The 18,583-nt window shown below is 44.6% G+C and overlaps 1 non-coding gene and 1 pseudogene across 1 annotated transcript; one reads left to right on the top strand and one right to left on the bottom strand.

The window, feature by feature from the left end:
* Positions 1-3,137: 3,137 nt before the first annotated feature.
* The window catches only part of LOC101424229 (tRNA (cytidine(32)/guanosine(34)-2'-O)-methyltransferase-like), a 55,300-nt pseudogene continuing 39,854 nt past the window's right edge, over positions 3,138-18,583 (top strand).
* On the bottom strand, positions 4,023-4,163 carry LOC111761763 (U4 spliceosomal RNA). The gene has a single exon (XR_002795027.1). It is a non-coding gene; the product is annotated as a U4 spliceosomal RNA (small nuclear RNA).

The raw sequence follows: 18,583 nt of genomic DNA, 5'->3' as shown, positions 1-18,583 counted from the left end.
ATTCTAAAAAAAAGATTATGTTTGTAAACTAGTCTATTCCTCTGGGTGTGATAACCCTTTGATTGTATTTGATTCAGCTGAGACAGCTGATAAAATTATGTTACAATTAGGGCTTTGATTCAACCACATCATTAGAGGGTGATTCAGCATTGAGTCCCAGCCCCCTTCGTGGGCTGATAAAACAGACTCTCACACAGAAGTAGATAACAGGAGAACACAGAAAAAGACACATCAGAAGAGAGAATTTGGTTTTGATGCTGGATCCCTGGGAAGAGAGTTGAGCCTGATAGTTTACAGCTGACCTTGTGAAGAGAACAGAGCAGCTGAGCCTGGAAAGAAACGAGCCCAGGGAACAGAGATGAGGCCCATGGTGGCCAACAGCTGAGATTGGAAGGAGCTGGAACCATGGAGCTCTAAGAGGGAAGAGAAAGGCTGAACCCTCGTAGACACTGCCAGCCAACTTGTATCAGCACGTGGCAACAGATTTTGGGTGAGAAAGTACCTCTTATGGTACCTTGAATTGGACTTTTAGGACCTTGCAGTTGTAAGCGTCTCCCCCATACCCTTTATAAATACCCTTTATAAAAGCCAATAGACGCGGCTGCAAGCGGCAGGGCCAGGGCTCCAGCCAGGCAGTAAGTGCCTCAACACCGCCAGCTCCCGGCTCCCTGAATTGTTACATCACAGCACCAATTGCAAAGTGTATTCTTCCCATCTGTCTGTATGGACATAAATATATGCATTGTGTATGGCTATGAAAAAAAAAAAAACCAATGGAGTTCTGGTACTTTGAATCAGCACTCCTTTTGGCTGACTAATACAGCCATAAATGTGAGGGTCTACAGCTAAACTCTCAGTTCAATTCCATTGGTCTATGTATCTACAATCGTGTGCCATTATCACGTATTCTGACCACTGTAGCTTTATAATAAGCTTTAAAGTCAGGAAATATAAGTCCTCCAACTTCATTCTTCTTTTTCAAGATGATTTTGGCTATTTGGGGCCCCTTACTCTTCCAAATAAATTTGATAATTGTCTTTTCCATTTCTGCAAAGTAAGCTATTGGATTTTTTTATCAGCGTTGCAATGAATCTGTAACTCTATTTGGGTACAACTGACATTTTAACAATATTTATTCTTCCAATCCCTGAACATGGAATGTTCTGTCATTTATTGAGATCTTCTTTGATTTCTTTTAGCAAAGCTTTCTGTATACAAGTCCTTTATACCCTTGGTTTATTTTTTTCCAAGATATTTGATTCTTTTAGTTGCTATTGTACATGGAATTTTTTTCTTGATTTCTGTTTTAGTTTGCCAAAGCCTGCCAAAAATACCAGAAATGGGTTGGCTTTTATAAATGGGATTTATTTGGGGTAAAAGCTTACAGTTCCAAAACCATGAAAAGTCCAAACTGAGGTGCCATCAGAGGTGCTTTCCCACCAAAGTCAGCTGCCACATGTCCAAGCAAGATGACAGGCCATCTCTGCCTGCTCTCCTTCCCTTCCAGCCTCTCTCTCTCAGGCTCAGCAGCTCTTCTTCCAGATTTCAGCTGCAAGCTGGCATAGGGTTTGTCTCTTAGGGCTTCCTGCATCAGTCTTGGCTGTTCTGCTCTCTTCCCAATTTCAGCTATAAGCTATCAGGCAAATAGCTCATCTCTCCCCTGGGCCTCAGCTGTTTGAGCCTCATCACATGGCAGGATCAAAAATGGTAGAGCGCTCTCTTCTTTTGTCTGTCTTTCCATGTAAGTCCATTTATATCAGACCCAGCAAGGGGGTGGGGACTCAACCTGAATCATGCCTTACTGATGTAGTTCAATAAACAGCTCTACAGCATGTTATCTCAAAATCTGTAACATACATTCCGCAACAGTGTGGTATGTTGGTGAAGGGGTGTTGTATGGCAATTCTACACATGGACATGATTGTTTTGTAAGTCCACAACTTCTGTAATAAAAATATATCAAAAATATAGAAGTGGCTATGTTTCAATATTTGTACATCAGTTGTAGCAAATGTAACATCCACATGTAAAAAGATCATTGTTCAAGAAGGGGGAAAAGGGGAAGATGATGGGTATATGGGAGTTCCCTATATTCTATATGTGACTTTACTGTGACCTAAAATTTTGAAGACATAATTAAAAAAAAAAAATGTAGGACACTGAGGAAGAAATAGAAGAGATTGCCTTGCCACTATATATACAGGACAACACCTATTACAGTGATGAAAGGCAAAACATCAAAAAAAATTTTATAATATTTTTCATTTTTTTAATGCCCCTATTTATTTTTTACTTTAGTTTTCTAAATTATTATGTATTTTATTTCTAATCCTTAAACATATCATTACTGTTTAATTTTCCTATTAATTGAATTTGGCAATAGATTAGGCTTCATTTTTGAAGAAGTTTTGGATCACAGAGGGGTTCAACTATGGCAGGGGAGGAGTAATGATGGGGGGTTTCATTGATGGGGAATGCATGGGAGGAGCTTCACCAGGGCATGCAATAAGATATATAGGTATGTTTGGATGTTCATTGGGTAGTGACACAGTACATAGAGATTCACATGACAACTGAGAGTGTGCTAGGTTCCCATTCTGGGGATCTCTATCAATTTCCCCAATGGAGTAGCAACAATCCCCCAAGTGCAAGGGCAATGACCAGTGAAGAAGGATGGTCCAATGATGGTTCTTGATACTGGTGACTATGTTAATGAGCCTGTGCACTTGAAATTTCAACTTTGCCGAGAGTTGCAGTTTGCCTAAGAGTTACCTCCCAAGAGCCTCCATGTTGCTCAAAAATGCGGCCACTCTCTAAGCCAAACTCAGCATATAAATGCATTACCTTCCCCCTAGTGTGGGATATTACTCCCGGGGATGAGCCTCCCTGACACCAAAGGATTACTACCAAGTACCGGCTGGTGATGCAACTAGAAAAGACCTTGGATAAAAGGGGGAAATGGTAAAGACAAATGAGTTTATATGGCTAAGAGACTTCAGAATGAGCCGGGAGGTCATCAGAGGGGTCACGCTTACGCACATCTCAACAGGATCCCAGAGACAGCCAAAGTAGATACAACCCCAGGTAGAGGTTCTCCTGAGGGCTATGGAGACACCCAGGTCCTACAGTCATGGAAGATGGTTCCAGAGTTTGGTCCCTTACCGGTGGGCCTTACTTTGGAATTTGTGCTCCTGAGTGTGATGGAGTTGGACTCAGATGTGACTTCTCTACACATACCTCTTCCGTCCCTTTTTCTGAACCTGTGGTTGGCACTGGGGTTGGTGTATGCCCAGGAGACTTGAATCTCTAGACTGTCCACGTGCCAGCTGAGCCCTGAACCTCAGCAGAGTTGTAGCACCTACTCTCCAGTTCATTGGACTTACCCAGGTCAGCTAACAAGGAGGTGAGGATGGTCAAACACCACACCAAGGAATCGAGAGAGTCTACAACTGCAAGCAGGAGAATCCCATCCATCAGCCATGTGGGATCTAAGCCCCCTCTCAATTTAGAGGTGGAGTGGGCATCGCCATCCCAGGGTCCTCAGGATGGAGGAATACAATATGGACTAGAGTGAACTTACTGGTATTCTACTATAGAATTACTGGGACTCTAGCAATGGAAGAAATTAAATCACTGATGTGGAGACAGTGGCCGTGGGAGTTGCTAAAGGCAGGGAGAAGGAAAAAGAGGTGTGATATAAGGATGTTTTCGGGACTTGGAGTTGTCCTGAATGATATTGCAGGGACAAATGCAGGACATTATATATCCTGCCATAATCCACTGAATGGACTGGGAGAGAGTGTAAACTACAAGATAAACTATAATCCATGCTGTGTAGCAGTACTCCAAAATGTATTCACCAAATGCAATGAATGTACTAATAAAAGAAATTTTTGATGTGGGAAAAGTGGGGTGAGTGGGGGGAGTGAGGCATATGGGAATCTCCTATATTTTTTAATGTAATATTTTATGTGATCTATGTATCTTTTTTTTTTTTTTTTTTTTTTTTTTTTTTAAAACAGTCTCCGTAGAGACTGTCAAAAATTGCCAATGCCGACTATATTTCAAGTCGTCACGGCGGGGTATTGGGAAAAGTTTTCAATTAGCAATAATCGCGCCTCGGATAAACCTCATTGGCTACGATACTGCCACTGCGCAAAGCTATGTATCTTTTAAAAATAACTAAAAAATATATTTAAAAAATAAAAAAATAAAAAGAATAGCCAAAAATATCATCTATGTACAGCAGTGGAAGCATAGAGAGATTGAGAGGTAAAGAATTTTCTTGTCTGTTTTTTTTTTGTTTATTGTCATTATTGGAATAATGAAAATGCTCTAATAATGATTGAAGTGATAAATGCACAACTATGTGATTATACCAATTATCATTAATTGTATACTTTGTATTAATTGTATGTCAATAAAATTGATTTGTTTAAAAAAAAGAAGATAGTCTATTTGAAGAAAGAATTCAAATAAATTTAGAGTAATTTGAGAAAAAGAAAATGTAACATTTAATCAAATTCCAAAGCATGATATAGTCAATGAGTCCTAGAGAATGTTAGGGAGGATCAAAATGAAATAAAGTCTTTTTGGAGTAATGAAATTGTTCTAAAATTTTGAGATGGTTAGTGGACAACATTGTGATTATACTAAAAGCCATTGATTATATTTTGGATAGAATAGCCAGAAACAGCCGCTATGTGCAGTGGGGAAAGCACAGAAAGATTGAGAGGTTAGGAATTTTCTTGTTTGTTTATTATTATTATTATTGAAATAATGAGAATGCACTAATAATGATTGAAGTGATGAATGCACAACTATATGATTATACCAAATACCATTTGTACACTTTGAATGAATTATATGCTTTATTAATATGTATCAATAAAATTGTTTTGTTTTAAAAATGGGGAAAAAAAAAGCCCTACAACAATCTTAACAGGTAATCTAATCAAAGGTCCCTCAACTGGATTTAATGCAATCAAAGGATTAATCCAGAGGAATAGATTAGTCTATGAACATAATATATCTCTTTTTGGTATTTATAAAATAATCTCAAACTTCCACACTATGGTTCTAAGAGTCAAAGCTGTACAAAAGGACACACCCAGAATAGTATCACTCGCTTTCATCCCAGCCTCTTGGTTTCCAGCTCTGCTTTTTATCCACCCTTTTCCTGGTCCTGAAAGTAACTGGCCTCATTAGTTTCTGATTTATCCTTCCTATATTTCTTGTGCACAAATGAGCAGATATAGATATATACTCTTATAGCTCCTTTCTTGCATAAAGGGTAGCAAACTATAAATACTCCTTTTTACTTCGATTTTTTTGTTTAATAGTATGTCCTGGAAATCACTCCTTATCAGTTCCTAGAGATCTTCTTCATTCTTTTTGTAGCTATTTAGTATTCTATTATGTGTATGTGCCTTAGCTTAGTCAATCATTCTCATATGTATGGGCAGCTAGGTTGTATTGAGTATTTTGCAATTTCAAACAATGTTGCCATGAATAATCTTGCGAATATGTTTTTCAGTATTGTTGTAGTTGTATCTTCAGAATAAATTCCATAAGTGGGGCTTCTAGGTCAAAAGGTTAGTGCAAATGTAGTTTGTTAGGTATTGCCAGTCTGGTAGGTCAGAAATGTCATCTCAGTTTTCTTTTAATTTGGATTTCTCTAATTATAACTGAGTTTGAACATATTTTTTTTTCATATAGTTGCAGACCATTTCTTTTATAACCAACTTTATTTTTTAAATAATTAAAAATTTTATATGCAAAAATAGTCAATGACAAAGTTCAAAACCTACTAGATACTCTAATTGGCTATGCGTGAACTCAAGTCTTCCATTTAGGTGAGTAATGCCCACAGTCAATTGTGAGATCGTTATGTGCATTATTTAATCCTCACCACAGCCCTCTTCATTACCACTCAGCATGCCTACCTTGTGAAGCTTACTTTCACAGGAAACAGACAATAAACATACAAATGAATAATTTAATTTATCTCAAGGTGGTATGAGCCATGAAGGAAGGAAAAAAGAAGTAAAGGGGATGGAGGAAGAATTTATAGTTTTAAACAGTGTGGTCAGAAGAGACTCTTTTGATAAAGTGACCTTTGAGCCCTGAATCCAAGGTCCAGTGCTTACCAACCTTTTCCTGAAATGAAATTCATAAAAATAAATTCTTATTAATTGTGGTAGCCAAAAAGGCTCTCGACGCGGGCAGTACTGGCATCTCCCACTCCTTATTGTTTATCCCCTTTTCACAGAAGAAAAATTGAGAGGGTCTCAAGAATCTAGAATACAAAGATGTCTTTTCCAAATAAAGATTATTCTCTAATTCCTTCTAACATTTCCACCACTCAACATAGCATAGTGTGTCCCTCATCTGGCTCTGTACACGTAATGACCCACATACCACAAATATCCCATACTGACAGTTAAGTGCTCACCTTTTTAACAGCCTCTCTCATATTTTTCTAGTTTCAATGCAAGAGTTTAATCATGCTTTGCCTAATACACATAGCTAGGAACAGATAGGAGACTTCTGTGCAGGAGCCTTTCATGAACACTACTGCAAGAGTCTTGTTTTACCTTCTTATGACAACATCAACATTATTATGAACAATAAATCTGCTTCTGGGGTTGTACTCAGAATAGCCTTGTACAAGTTACTTGAAATCATTTTCTCTGTGTGAATAAGTTATCAGCTTGCCATATGTTCATTTATTTCAACCTCAGAGTTCGCATTTTCCCTTTTCAATTAAGCTGTATTTTAAAAAAAATATAAAACATTTATTTGAATCACAGTGATTAAGAAGGAGGCAGGTATCTCACTGCCCACCTGCACTTTCATTAGTTTCTGGTTTAACCTTCCTGAGTTTCTATTTGCAAAGTTAAGCAAAGGACACACACACACATACACCTTACTTTCCCTCTTTCTTGCATGAAAGGTAGCATACTAGAGGCTTTGCTCTAAATCTTGCTCTTTTTCAAAGTTACCTAATTTGATTCTATTCATCTGTAAAACGGGGAGAGCACAATATGTGAGGATTAAATAGATAGATCCTTGTAAGGACCTCACCAGAGGACCTGCCACACAGAGACATGTACAATACACGAAACATCTCTACACTGTCCCTCCAGTCCTACTGCAGCTGCTACAGCTCACACAGACAGCCTGGCCCCATCACTCAGTAGATTAAAACCTCTTTGGGGGGAAGCAGACTTGACCCAGTGGTTAGGGCATCCGTCTACCACATGGGAGGTCCGCGGTTCAAACCCCAGGCCTCCTTGACCAGTATGGAGCTGGCCCATGCGCAGTGCTGATGCGCGCAAGGAGTGCCCTACCACGCAGGGGTGTCCCCCACCTAGGGAAGCCCCATGAGCAAGGAGTTTGCCCCATAAGGAGAGCTGCCCAGCACAAAAGAAAGTGCAGCCTGCCCAGGAATGGTGCTGCACACACGGAGAGCTGACACAACAAGATGACGCAACAAAAAGAGACACAGATTCCCGGTGCCGCTGATAAGGCTAGAAGGGGTCACAGAAGAACGCACAGCAAAAGGACACAGAGAGCAGACAACTGGGCGGGGGGAGGAATAAATAAAAAATAAATCTTAAAAAAACAACAACCTCTTTGGGAAATCATCCCAGCTTAAATGACTTACAGCTTTCTACCTGAACTTGGAACTAAGGCTGCTGCATCTCCACAGAGCAGACGTTTCAGGAAACTATTATTTAAAGAGACAATTTGCATGACTGGCCACATTACACAAGAAGACGGGACTTGCACTGTATGTTCAGGTGGGCCAAGACCTCGCCCGGGCCTCCTGCTCCACAGGGCCAAGCATGCAGCGGTGCATTAGCCCTCAGGCACCTGTAATGGGCACTCAGGTCAACCTGGGGCACAAACTGAAGCCTTCCGATTTCCCACCCTTCTGTGTTCTTGCCGAGGCTCGGGCTGCTCTCAGACCAGCCGCCTCCTCCCACTTCTCCCCAAGCAGAAAGCTAAGCAAACTGAGCATATGAGAGGGACAGACATCGAAGGACAAACAGGATGTTTACTGCCGCTTGGCCAAGGAGAGTGGCTAGCGTGCCTGCAGCAACTTCGAGTTGCTCCAACGCGATGAGGAATCCCAAGTCTTGCAAGGTGTGCCACAGGCAGTTGACCTGCGTGCAGCCCTGAGCAACTGGAGTCAGCTACTGTGCCACAAGGTTGGGGGCGAGCGTTCCTGCCACGTGGTAGCCATGGGCCTGCAGGCTACAACTCCACTGCCAGGCATGTTGCAGGTCCAGTGGGCCACCACCCAGCTGTCCACTGCCCAGGAGACCAGCCAGCACTTTGAGGGCTGCCCTGCCAACCTAGTGGTGTGCAATGGGGCTCCCGATGTAACTGGCCTCCGTGATGTCAATGGGCACAGGCAGGCCCAGCTCCTCAGCTGCTCTGAACTTTGCTACACACCTTTGAAGTCTGGGGGCCGTTGAAGTCAGGGGGCTGTTTTGTGGCCAAGATATTCCAAGGCCATAATGTGATGCGGCTATGTGGCTTCTTCTCCAGTGTGGTCTGTGCCAAGTCCAGGAGCAGCTGTAACTCCAGCATCAAGGCCTCCACTCTCTGTGAGAAATCAAGTCAAATAAAGGGGCATCATTTTAATTAAACTTTTTACTTTGAGGTAATTTTAGATTTATGGACAATCGTAATGATTGGACAGAGTTCCCCCATATCCTTTACCCAGCTTTCCCTAACATCTTAAGTAATCATAGTACAATGATCAAAATTAAGAAACTAAGATTTATACACTATTAACTAAACCTCAGGCTTCATTCAGATTTCACCGGGTTTCCCATTAATAACCTTTTTCTGTTCCAGAATCCAATCCAAAATCCCACATTACATTAAGGGAAAATCTTTTTTTTTCTCATACAGAAACTAAGTTTATCATTTTAACTTCTTTTTGAAAAAAAGAAGGAACTCATTGTGAAGAGAAGCCCCCCGCTTCCGCTAAGGATGGAGCTGTGATCCGTAGCTGGGGTATCAAGCACAAGGGGGTGGGGACAGAAACTAGCTTGCCACGCTAAACACCGCCCCTCCGTGTGGGGTGGAAGAGAAGCGGAGGTGAAGAACCCCGTGTCCATGACAACCAGTTGCCTGGGCCCCTGCTTTGGTAGAAAGAAGGAGGAAGGCCCGTCTAACTCGCTGGAGGCTTTCCTCCCCAAACACTTCAAGCAGTGGTTTATAGAGTCAGACCTGGTTGTGGGGACAGAGAGCCCACGCCCCCGGCCAGAAGCCTTAGCCTCCTGGCCGCTGTGACTGCTGCAGGGCCAGCCAGGTGGGGAGTGGCGGGGACCAGGCCTGCGGCAGGGGGTGCCAGCCCCTTCCTCCTCCTTCAGCCTCAGGCTCCTCTGCTGAGCCCTCAGCCCCAGGGACTTGGGGGCTGGAGGCAGCCCCCCTTTACCAGCCCAGGAGCCCCAGTGACTGGGGCCCCGGCCCGTTTGCAAGGCACCTTCTCAGTTTCTAGTGGGGGGACTAGAGACCCTGGGCACAGCTGGGTGGAGCGCAGTTTGGGGACCAAGGAGACCACGGGAGGTGTCGATTCCAGCCCACCTGGCCCACTGTCCACTACGTCCAGCTCTTCCTGCATTAGGGCCACCACCGTGGACCCTTCGTTCTTTTGTCCCCACATTCCCTCTGCTTCAAGCCGTAGGCGGGCCAGGCAGGGTGACTGGGCGGTTTCCATCCTCAGCAGAGCAGCCACAGGGCAATTATTTTTTGAAGCAATTTTTAAAAGTAAAACATCTGACTCTTCCTACACTAATTTCAGAAGTTAAGCTTGTTGGAAAGCTTTCATTGCCCTGGGGTGGATAACTGGGTTCCAACTGGGGACCCGTTAGTGCTTGCACAGGAGCGAGCTGATGAGCTCATCGAGAAGGAGGAGAGTGTTGACTGAAAATTTCACTTTTTTTTCCCAGCAGTTGCATCTGATAGAAAAGACTTCTTTCATTTTATTTAAACCTTTTAGCTTGATTGCTCTGTTAGTGGTAACTTGAGTTTCTTTGCTTTCCCTACTGGCACACGCTAATCTTCTTCATGTCTAAATGAGTTTAAAATGAGCCCAGCTTTATACACCAACATTATTAACAAGTGTCAGCACAGCTCTGAAAATAGTGCCTGGGAACTGCTAGTGTTTCAGGATCCATAAAAGGAGCACACAGAACCAGCTAGTCCTTGCAAACATCTCCCACCCATGGCTAATTAAAAAACAAAAATCAGCAACAACAAAAAGCCCCACAGCATTGTCAAGCCTTTATGACATTCTCTGCTCCTGCATCACCCTTGACAGAGACATTTATATGATTCCGACTTGATTCCCACGTCGCCCTCTGTGCAACTAAAATTCTTCCCTGGGGACATTTTCTTTTCTTTGGAAGCAGGAAAGCAAATGGGTAGCTAAGGAGTATAGATTCAAGGGTAACAAATGAGGCAGGTGGGAGAAGGATGCTGTGATTTATTGAAGGAGAAGTGTGGTGGGGGATTCGTTTTGAGACTTGAGACAGTCTCTAAAGTAAAGAAAGCAGAATTAAAAGCCGGCATTGCCAGATTCATTGGAGGGAAGAGATGACAACAGTTGTTCCCAGAGTGGTCTTATCTTAATGGAACCAAGAGGGCTTGGCACTTGGCTATCTCTTTGGTTCAGGAGCAGAACATTTTTTAAAACTGTTTCAAAGGACACTGTCATTTTCTAATTTAGCATTTCATGTTCACTCCTATTCCAAGATTCCAAGTAAATATTAAGTAATGCCTTATTTTCAAATAGTTGTTAATCCAGGACATATTTTCTCAGGTTTTGAGTCAGCCCAGATCTTGGGCAGCATTTCAGAGATCCTACTGGCTGAATTTCTAGATCATTTTAAAGATTTTTAGGGTCAGGGTAGGACGGCACTCACCACATAACATGATAATTTCATGTTTGCATAGGGCCAACAATGAAAATCAAGTTCTCCAGTTTTTTAAGGCATTTTGAAAAGAAATTAATAAATATTGAAAACGTCACCCCATTTTGAAAGAGTGTTATTTCCATAGATCACTGTGATTAAAGGCTTCTCTTCCATTGCAAGTAAAACAAAGACACCGTGGGGGAAAATGTGTCTCGGGTTGTTGCATACGTGTCTGCGGACAGAAGAAAGTGCTCGGCTGAGTTGAATAAAGATGAATGCCCTGCCCTGCTCAGCACACCCACCTGCTCAATGCCTTCTGTGTGCCTCTGAGCAGCAAATCCTGGATGTCACAAAGTCCCTCAGGGACCCATTTCGCAGAACAAATTTCTCAGCAAAGAGAGATTAGGCCCCTGAGCTGGTCATTAACACTGGGAAATCAAAGAGATTAATGCAGGGGTGGCTTCTTGACAGTGTTCTCTGTGAGACTCCTTTGTTTAGCGATACCAGCCCTGTTCCCTTCTAGGAAGGAAATGGATGTAGGTTGGCATCTGCCTGATGGGCCCCTCATTTCCCAACTGACCTTGGCCAAAGTGTGGGGAGGGGTGGACTAAACAGTTTCCACGAGCTGGGGTGGAGGTGGGTCAGCCACAGGTCACCGGGCTCGTCCTCACCCAGGGAGTTTTCTTTGTGCTTCCTCTCAGCAACCTCTGGTCTCCGCTCTGGGTTTTGGGCCCAGAATTTGTTTCAGAGGCCTCAAGGCAGTGGCACACCTGCTGCTTCTAAATTCTAACAAAATAAGCCGGTGATGGAGGTTACAGAGAGTTTTTTACTCTCTAAATTGGTTGTTGCTAGACAATAGATAGCTCAGAAATCATAGTTTAGAGCTGATGGTGCCTCAAGGGTTAACTAGATCACACTGTTAATAATACTTTTTATCATGTTATATTTGATACATACAGAAGCATAGATGTAACAAGTGTACGTTATGACCTGTTATAATAAAATGAACTCTGTATTTTATGCATATAAATCTACAACTTCCCTAATTAAAAAAAAAAAAGTGGGAGAACACCCATGAACTTTCACTCATTTAAGTTCTGAAACATAATTTATGTACCTGTGCTCCTCCTGCATCACTCCCCTGTCATTCCCACCCCTCCCCCCCAGCATAACCACTATGCTGGATTTTTTTGTTTATTATCCCCTTTTTATAGCTAATGATTATATTAATTTTGGTTTGCTTTTGAGCTTTATAGAAATATTATACCGCATGCAATCCACTCTACTGTCCTTCCACTTGGTATTTAGTTTATAACTTTCAACCCTGCATGTAGTTGCAGTTCATTTTTATAGCTGTGTAATATTCTACTGTGAAAATATCCCACAATTTCTATATTTTCCCTTCAGTGGACATTTGGTTTGTTTCCAGCCTTTTCCCCCTCTATTACAAGCAATGTCTCTGTGCATTTTCTTAGGCCTATCTAGATCATTTGTGTCAGAGTTTCTCTGGGGTGAAGACATAATAGTGAAATTGCTGGCTTGTAGGGTTGCGAGTGCTCTCCTTGTCAAGATTGTGTCAAAATGTACGGATTTACTCTCCCATCAGCGGTGTGTAAAAATTGCCTTTATTGGATTTCTTAAAACATTTTTGCCAATTTAATGGGTATAAAATGGTACCTCGTTGTGATCCTGATTTGCATTTTCCTGAGCACTGGTTGAGGTTATCATCATTTTGTGTGTTCATTGGCCATTCACTCTTCCTCTCTTGTGAGAGGCCTGTTTATGTGGCTTGCCCCTTTTTCTACTGGGTCATTTGCCTTTCTTTCTTCTTACTAATCTAAAGGAATATTCTGAATACTGATTCTTTGTCAGTTTTCTGTGTTGCAAAAAATCTGCCAGTTTGTGGCTCATCTTTTAATTTTCTTTTTTGTATCTTCTAATGAGTAGAAAAAATCCTAATATCTTATAAAAAGAAAAGAAAATAGGCACAAAGATGCAATCTGACTCCGTCACTGTAACAGTGGCACCCATAACAGCTATCGTTTATTGAGGTCTTAACTCTGCCAGGAACCAACACCCACGCTGTTTGAAATACCTCATTTAGTCTTCACAACAATCCTAAGAGGTAAATTCCTGTAACCTCCCCATTTGACAGAGAAAGACAGGTTCAGTGAGGTTCGGTAATTTGCTCAAGGTCTCCCAGCCAGCAGGTGGTGGGCCTGGGGCGGGAACCGGGGCTGGCTGGTTCTGAAGCTCCAGCCCCCAGGTTGTCTGTTGTGCTGTCCGGTAAGCAGCAGAGCAGCTCCGGAGCTGCAGCAGCCCTCTTCGTCTCTTGCTCCAGCTTTGGTCCTTCCCAAACAGCTTCCACAGAAATCACCATGTCTGAGCATCTCCTTTGGAAAAATTGACCCAAACTCTGTCCGTGTCCTATAACCATTATCGGCAATATAAATAGGACTCCGCTCTCCGTTTCAAAACACGGCTCGTGTCATTGGCAATTCATGCTCATTCCTGAGATTGCACGTTGCTATTTTTGAAAAGTTATTTCGTATGGCATCTTGCCCCAGGAGCCCTTGGCCTCTTTAATCTGGCGTCTCAATTGGCAGAACACAGTGCGGCCCTCCAGATTTGACTATATGTGTCTAATCTGCAACTTTGGCTGTTCCCAAAACACTGCTGCCTCCCTCTACCTCCCACCTTCAGTCCCTTGCTTCAAAGCCAGCTGCTGGATGCTCGCGGTGGTGGCTGGCCTGGCGGAGGGGGGTCCACGGAAAGAAAGCCCATGCAGTTCTCCCAGGTCCTTGCGGGTCAGGCTTAGTTGATTTCTGGCCTTTTCTAATGTGGCTTTCACCGAGAGCAGAAACTAATCCCATTCATTCATGCACTCCTCAGTGAGGGTCTACCCTGTGCCAGGGTCCACAGTGAGGGGTGGACGGTTGTCTCTCCCCGCCCTTCGGGAGCTCACACACTACAGGGGGAGATGGACTATACCGGTAACACATCACCAGGCGGGTGGTGATGAGATCTGGGAAGTGAATCAAAGGGCGTGTGAAGGAAAACGAGTGGGGGCCCTCTTTAGACCTCACGTTCAGGAAAGGCCTCTCCGAGGAAGGACGGGGAGTCAGCCAGGTGCAGAGCCCAGGCAGAGGCTCCCGCACGTGCCAAGGCCCTGGGTCAGGGAAAGGTGAGGTCTGGGGCTCGGCCTGTTCTGAGGAACGAAAGGCGGCCCCCGCAGCAGGAGCGTGGAGGGCGAGGGCGAGAGCCAGGCGATGACGTAGGGGAGGGGACACAGGGCAGATCCTCTGCGGGGTTGTTTCCACAGTCCCAGCCCTGCACGGCGTGGTGGACCAGGGGAGAGGACATTATTAGGTCATCACAAGCATGATCCCAGAGGGGCCATACAGTGTCGGGGACGGCCTCTCAGGGAATAACATTTCATCCAAAACCTATAGCAGTACTTCTCAAAGTGCAATCCTCGGGCCAGCAGCATCTGCATCGCCTGGGGACTTGTTACAAACACAAATTCTAGGGCCCCACTCCAGACCTACTGAATCCCTCAGAGCATAAAGCACAGGAGCCTTGCACAGAGCAGACTGAGTCGAGAGCTATCAAGCTCCAGAATTTGTCCCAGCGTGAAAAGGCACAGTCTGGAGGTTGGGGCACACCCCAGCCCGCGGGTGGCACCCATCCTGGTACAGAAAGAGGGCAAGGCCCCCTCGCTCCTGTGTGTTAAGGTGCAAAGGTAGAGAGAAATGCATCCCTGTGAAACTTCACACTTGCCCTCCAACTGCCACAGGCCACATTAAACATTTTTTACAACAGCGTGAAATGAATTAACATTCACTGCAGTGAGCTGAAAGCCACTGATTTCCAGTTACAAAATCAGGCAAAAAAAAAAAAGTAGGTGGGAAGCTATGTTACCCTCAACCTCAGTTAACTCAAGACCAGCTGCAGAGGATGTTACCAAAAGATCTGCCAAGGAAACCCTCCTGGGGCTGAGGATAGTTGGCTCTTCAACCCCTCAGGCCCTTTTGAAAACAAAGTTCTCTGCCTGAGAGCAGCAGCTCACAAAAAAACCACCTCCTCCACAGCACTTGCTGAGCATTCGGCCTCGACACTTTAATTGCTCTCATCGAAACAAGTAAATGGGGTTTTAATAAAAATAGAACCCAAATAGGCACTGAGTCCCCTGTTCTGTGATGCTGGAGGCGCTGCCTGCTTCAGTGCCACAGGTGTCAGCACTGGTGTCCCTCATGCAGTGGACCCTGTGGAGGATTACAGAAGGGAAGGCAGTTCCTGGAAACTGTGTTTTGAGAGTCAACAGAAAGCAGGAGAACTCATTCAGGGTCTGTTCTAGCAGAGATTCAGGAAAAACAGTCCAAATCCTGTTCCCCAAGTCACCACAGGCTGTAAAGGGCATGTGTTGGTCCAGCTGCACAGCCAAGTCCATTGGCAGCTCCTTGACCCAGTTCTTGGGAATTTTCGGCAGAGTGATTTAGTAAGTGAGGACCCACACCCTGAGCAGGGACCACCTAGGCCTGACTCCCAGCGTGAGAGCTGTGCGGATGCCACCCGGCCCCCAGCGCTAGAACAGCGGTCATAGGTCCTAATCGTACCTCTCTCCCCAGGGCCTCTGCGAGCACCAGATGGGTTCTACGGCAAGTGCTTAGTGGCGAGCCCGGCCCAGGGTTGGCCCTCGGATAACATAGGCTGGTGGGGGAGATTGGGAACAATAGCAAATAAAAATGCAGGTGCCAGATAACCACAGAACTAGGAAGCAGATAAAAAAGGCCAGCAAAATAGAGAGACTGGGCAAGGGGTGGGGGCCCCTTGGACGGGGCCTTCAGGCAGGTGGGGCAGCCATGGCTGCGCAGAGCTCTGGGGAGCAGCAAGGCAAAGACCCCGGGGTGGGAAAGAGTGGAGGTGTCTAGAACGGGAGAGCCAGTGTGGCGGGAACCAGGTGACGGAAGAAGAAAAGTGAAAAGAGGCTGTAGAGGTTGGCAGGGGCCAGAACCATCAGGACAAATGTTACCGGATTTTATCTAAATTCCTCGCTATGCTGCAGAAATGAATTTCAAGAGTACACCGGGTAAGTTAGGTTGGTAATTTATTCAGGTAGGGAAGAGAAATGGGAGAAAACAACAGAGCAGGGGTCCCACGTGGAGAGGAAGGAGGTGCAAAGGGATAAAGAGGGCTGATTTACAAGCTACAACTCCCCATTAGAGATGATAATCCCCAGGTTTACTTGCGTGGCCATGTGGCAGAGAAAAATGGTGAGAGCGGCGCAGAGGGCAGGAACAGGTCTACGGGCAAGAGAGCAGGGCAAGAGTGTGCTCAGCCTCGTGGTTTGCTTTATAAACTATTAATTATTCCACCCCTTTGCTAATGGCAGGGGCGGGGTTCCAACTGTTTGCTGTTTTGATTGATTACCCCTGGTGAGGACCCACTGATACAGTCCCTAGGGAACATCTGGAGCTTTTCTTTGCTTCCAAAGGAAGTTCTTGTTCTGGAGAGCAGAATCTTGGGAGTGGGTGTCTTCCAGCAGCCCTCTTAGGGGTTACTGATCCGTCTACTAACTCCCTATCTTACTAGCCTGCTTTACAAGGATTTTATTAAAAAGCAATGGGGAGGCAGGGAAGTGACATGCTCTGAGTGACCTTTTCACAAGGTTGGGACCATTCTGGCTGCCACGCAGGAATAGCCAGGGTGGGTAAGGGATTCGCTTTTGGAAACAGGGAGGCCTGTTAGGGGGCTCCTGTGATTGATGTGGGCTATGGGTGGAAGGCTCTTTGTCTCTTCAGAGATAACTAAGTTGTTTGACTTGTGGGTGTGGAACGGTAAGAGGCTGCAGTCCTGCCCTTAGGGACCAGCAGGGGCTCCAGTCCCAGGAAATGTTTAACAAAGCAAGGGCTATAAACTTCAAGTATTTAGGGGAAATGCAAAAACCAAATATGCTAAAGGCTTATCTAGAATGTCTGGAGTCCATGCTAAAAGCTTACCTAAGATGTGGAAGATATATGCTAATTGAAGCCTATTGAGAACTGAAACAAAGGGACCATTTGGCCTTTCCTCTCTGTATAAAAGACGTTTGAAAATCTTGTTCGGGGCTCGGGATTCAAACTGAAAGCTCCCGAGTCCGGCCGGCCGTCAATAAACCATTTTTCCTTCTCAAAATCATTCCTGAGTCCTGGCCTCTCTGTACTCAAATAATTGAACTTTTCTTAAATTCCACAACATTTTTGGCGACCCAGATGGGACAATAAATGAAGGCCAGAGACGGTAGCATTTTGCTGCCCCTTCCAAATCCCCGAGGAAGCCGGGAGGACTCGGGTGAACCCCAAATCTGGGCGCCCCTGGATTAAATTTAATCCAGAAAAGATGTGGGCTCCACCAGAATCTTCCCGACAAAAATCGAGGGCAATGGAAGGTCTGAAGAGAAAGATTCTGGGAACGAAAAAGAACTCCGAACATGGAAGAAGGTAAGACTCCCCGGGTGAGCAGAGTCTGGAAGGCCCTAGCTTTAATTGCTAGGAAGGGGAGGCTGATCACCTCCCGAGAGAACCCTAGTAGCCCCAGAAGGCTGGGGGGAAGCCGTTCTCTCTAGGCTTGGGAAAAGGAGGAAAACCGGGGAAAAGCCCTGGTGTTTTGGGTTTGTCTAACTGCATGTTAGAATCTGGTACTGGTCTTATGTCCACTAAAGGAGTGGAGTCTCGATTTTAATAGGAAGGGCATTTATAGGTTCGAGTCCTAATGTCCTGGAAATTGGTCTAGATTAAGGAAAACAAAACTTGGTTACAGGAAAATGGATCGGCTTTTCTGGTGGAGCTTGGTCTGGGTGTAAAGTTTAAACAGTGGAAAAGTCTAGCTGAAATCTTTTGTTATGTTGCTAATTTGTGAATGAATTCGCTTTATACCAAATGTTAAGTGTTCTGAGGTTTGTGATGGCTGTGGGGGCAGCCGTGGTGAAAATAAATATATAAACTTGTGGGTCAGATTAGTGACCTTTGTGCTTCTGTCTGTGTCAGCTCAATGTTAGTGTTGGAGTTGTGTCCTTACATAAAGTAGAATTACAGCTGAGCTGGAGCCCTCCCTTGCCATTGGCAAGGGGGTGAAATGATTCTGGGGCAAAAGCTGAGGAGTCTAGATGTTTGTGCATGCTCTGCTGTCTTGTCTCTGGTCTGGCCCTTTGCCGGGGCTTGGAGGCCATCTGTGTCCACGCCAAGCACCCAAGTTTGTTGGGAATGTCCCAGTCAGGGCGGCTGGGTTCCTGGGAGAGTTGCCAAATTTGAGTAGGTTCTGTCTGCCCATTTTGGCTGAAAGCTGGAAATCGGGGAGCGGCTTGCCCCTTTCCAGTGAGTCCACCCTTCTATTCATAAGCCGCATTCCTGTTTGTTGTGCACCCGACTGCCTGAAAGGGGGGGGCGGAATTGAAGGAGGTGAAAAGCAGAATCAGAATAAATGTAGTAAAGTTCCCTCCTTAAGGTGTCAAGCCAAAATACGTTTGCATTCTGCTCAGGTTCTTAGAAGGTATTGTAGTAACCTTAAGTAAGAGAATGTGTTCTGTGAAGGTAAACTTTGTCTTAAGGGTATAAATATAAAAGTTTTACAAAGCATTGTTTAAGGTATTTAAGTGGCTAATTGCAGAA

Source organism: Dasypus novemcinctus, chromosome 18 (genome assembly GCF_030445035.2).
Source record: "Dasypus novemcinctus isolate mDasNov1 chromosome 18, mDasNov1.1.hap2, whole genome shotgun sequence".
NCBI classification, from domain to species: Eukaryota; Metazoa; Chordata; class Mammalia; order Cingulata; family Dasypodidae; genus Dasypus; species Dasypus novemcinctus.
The sequence above is the reverse complement of the archived record's forward strand: the minus strand, read 5'-3'. Positions and strand labels throughout refer to the sequence as shown.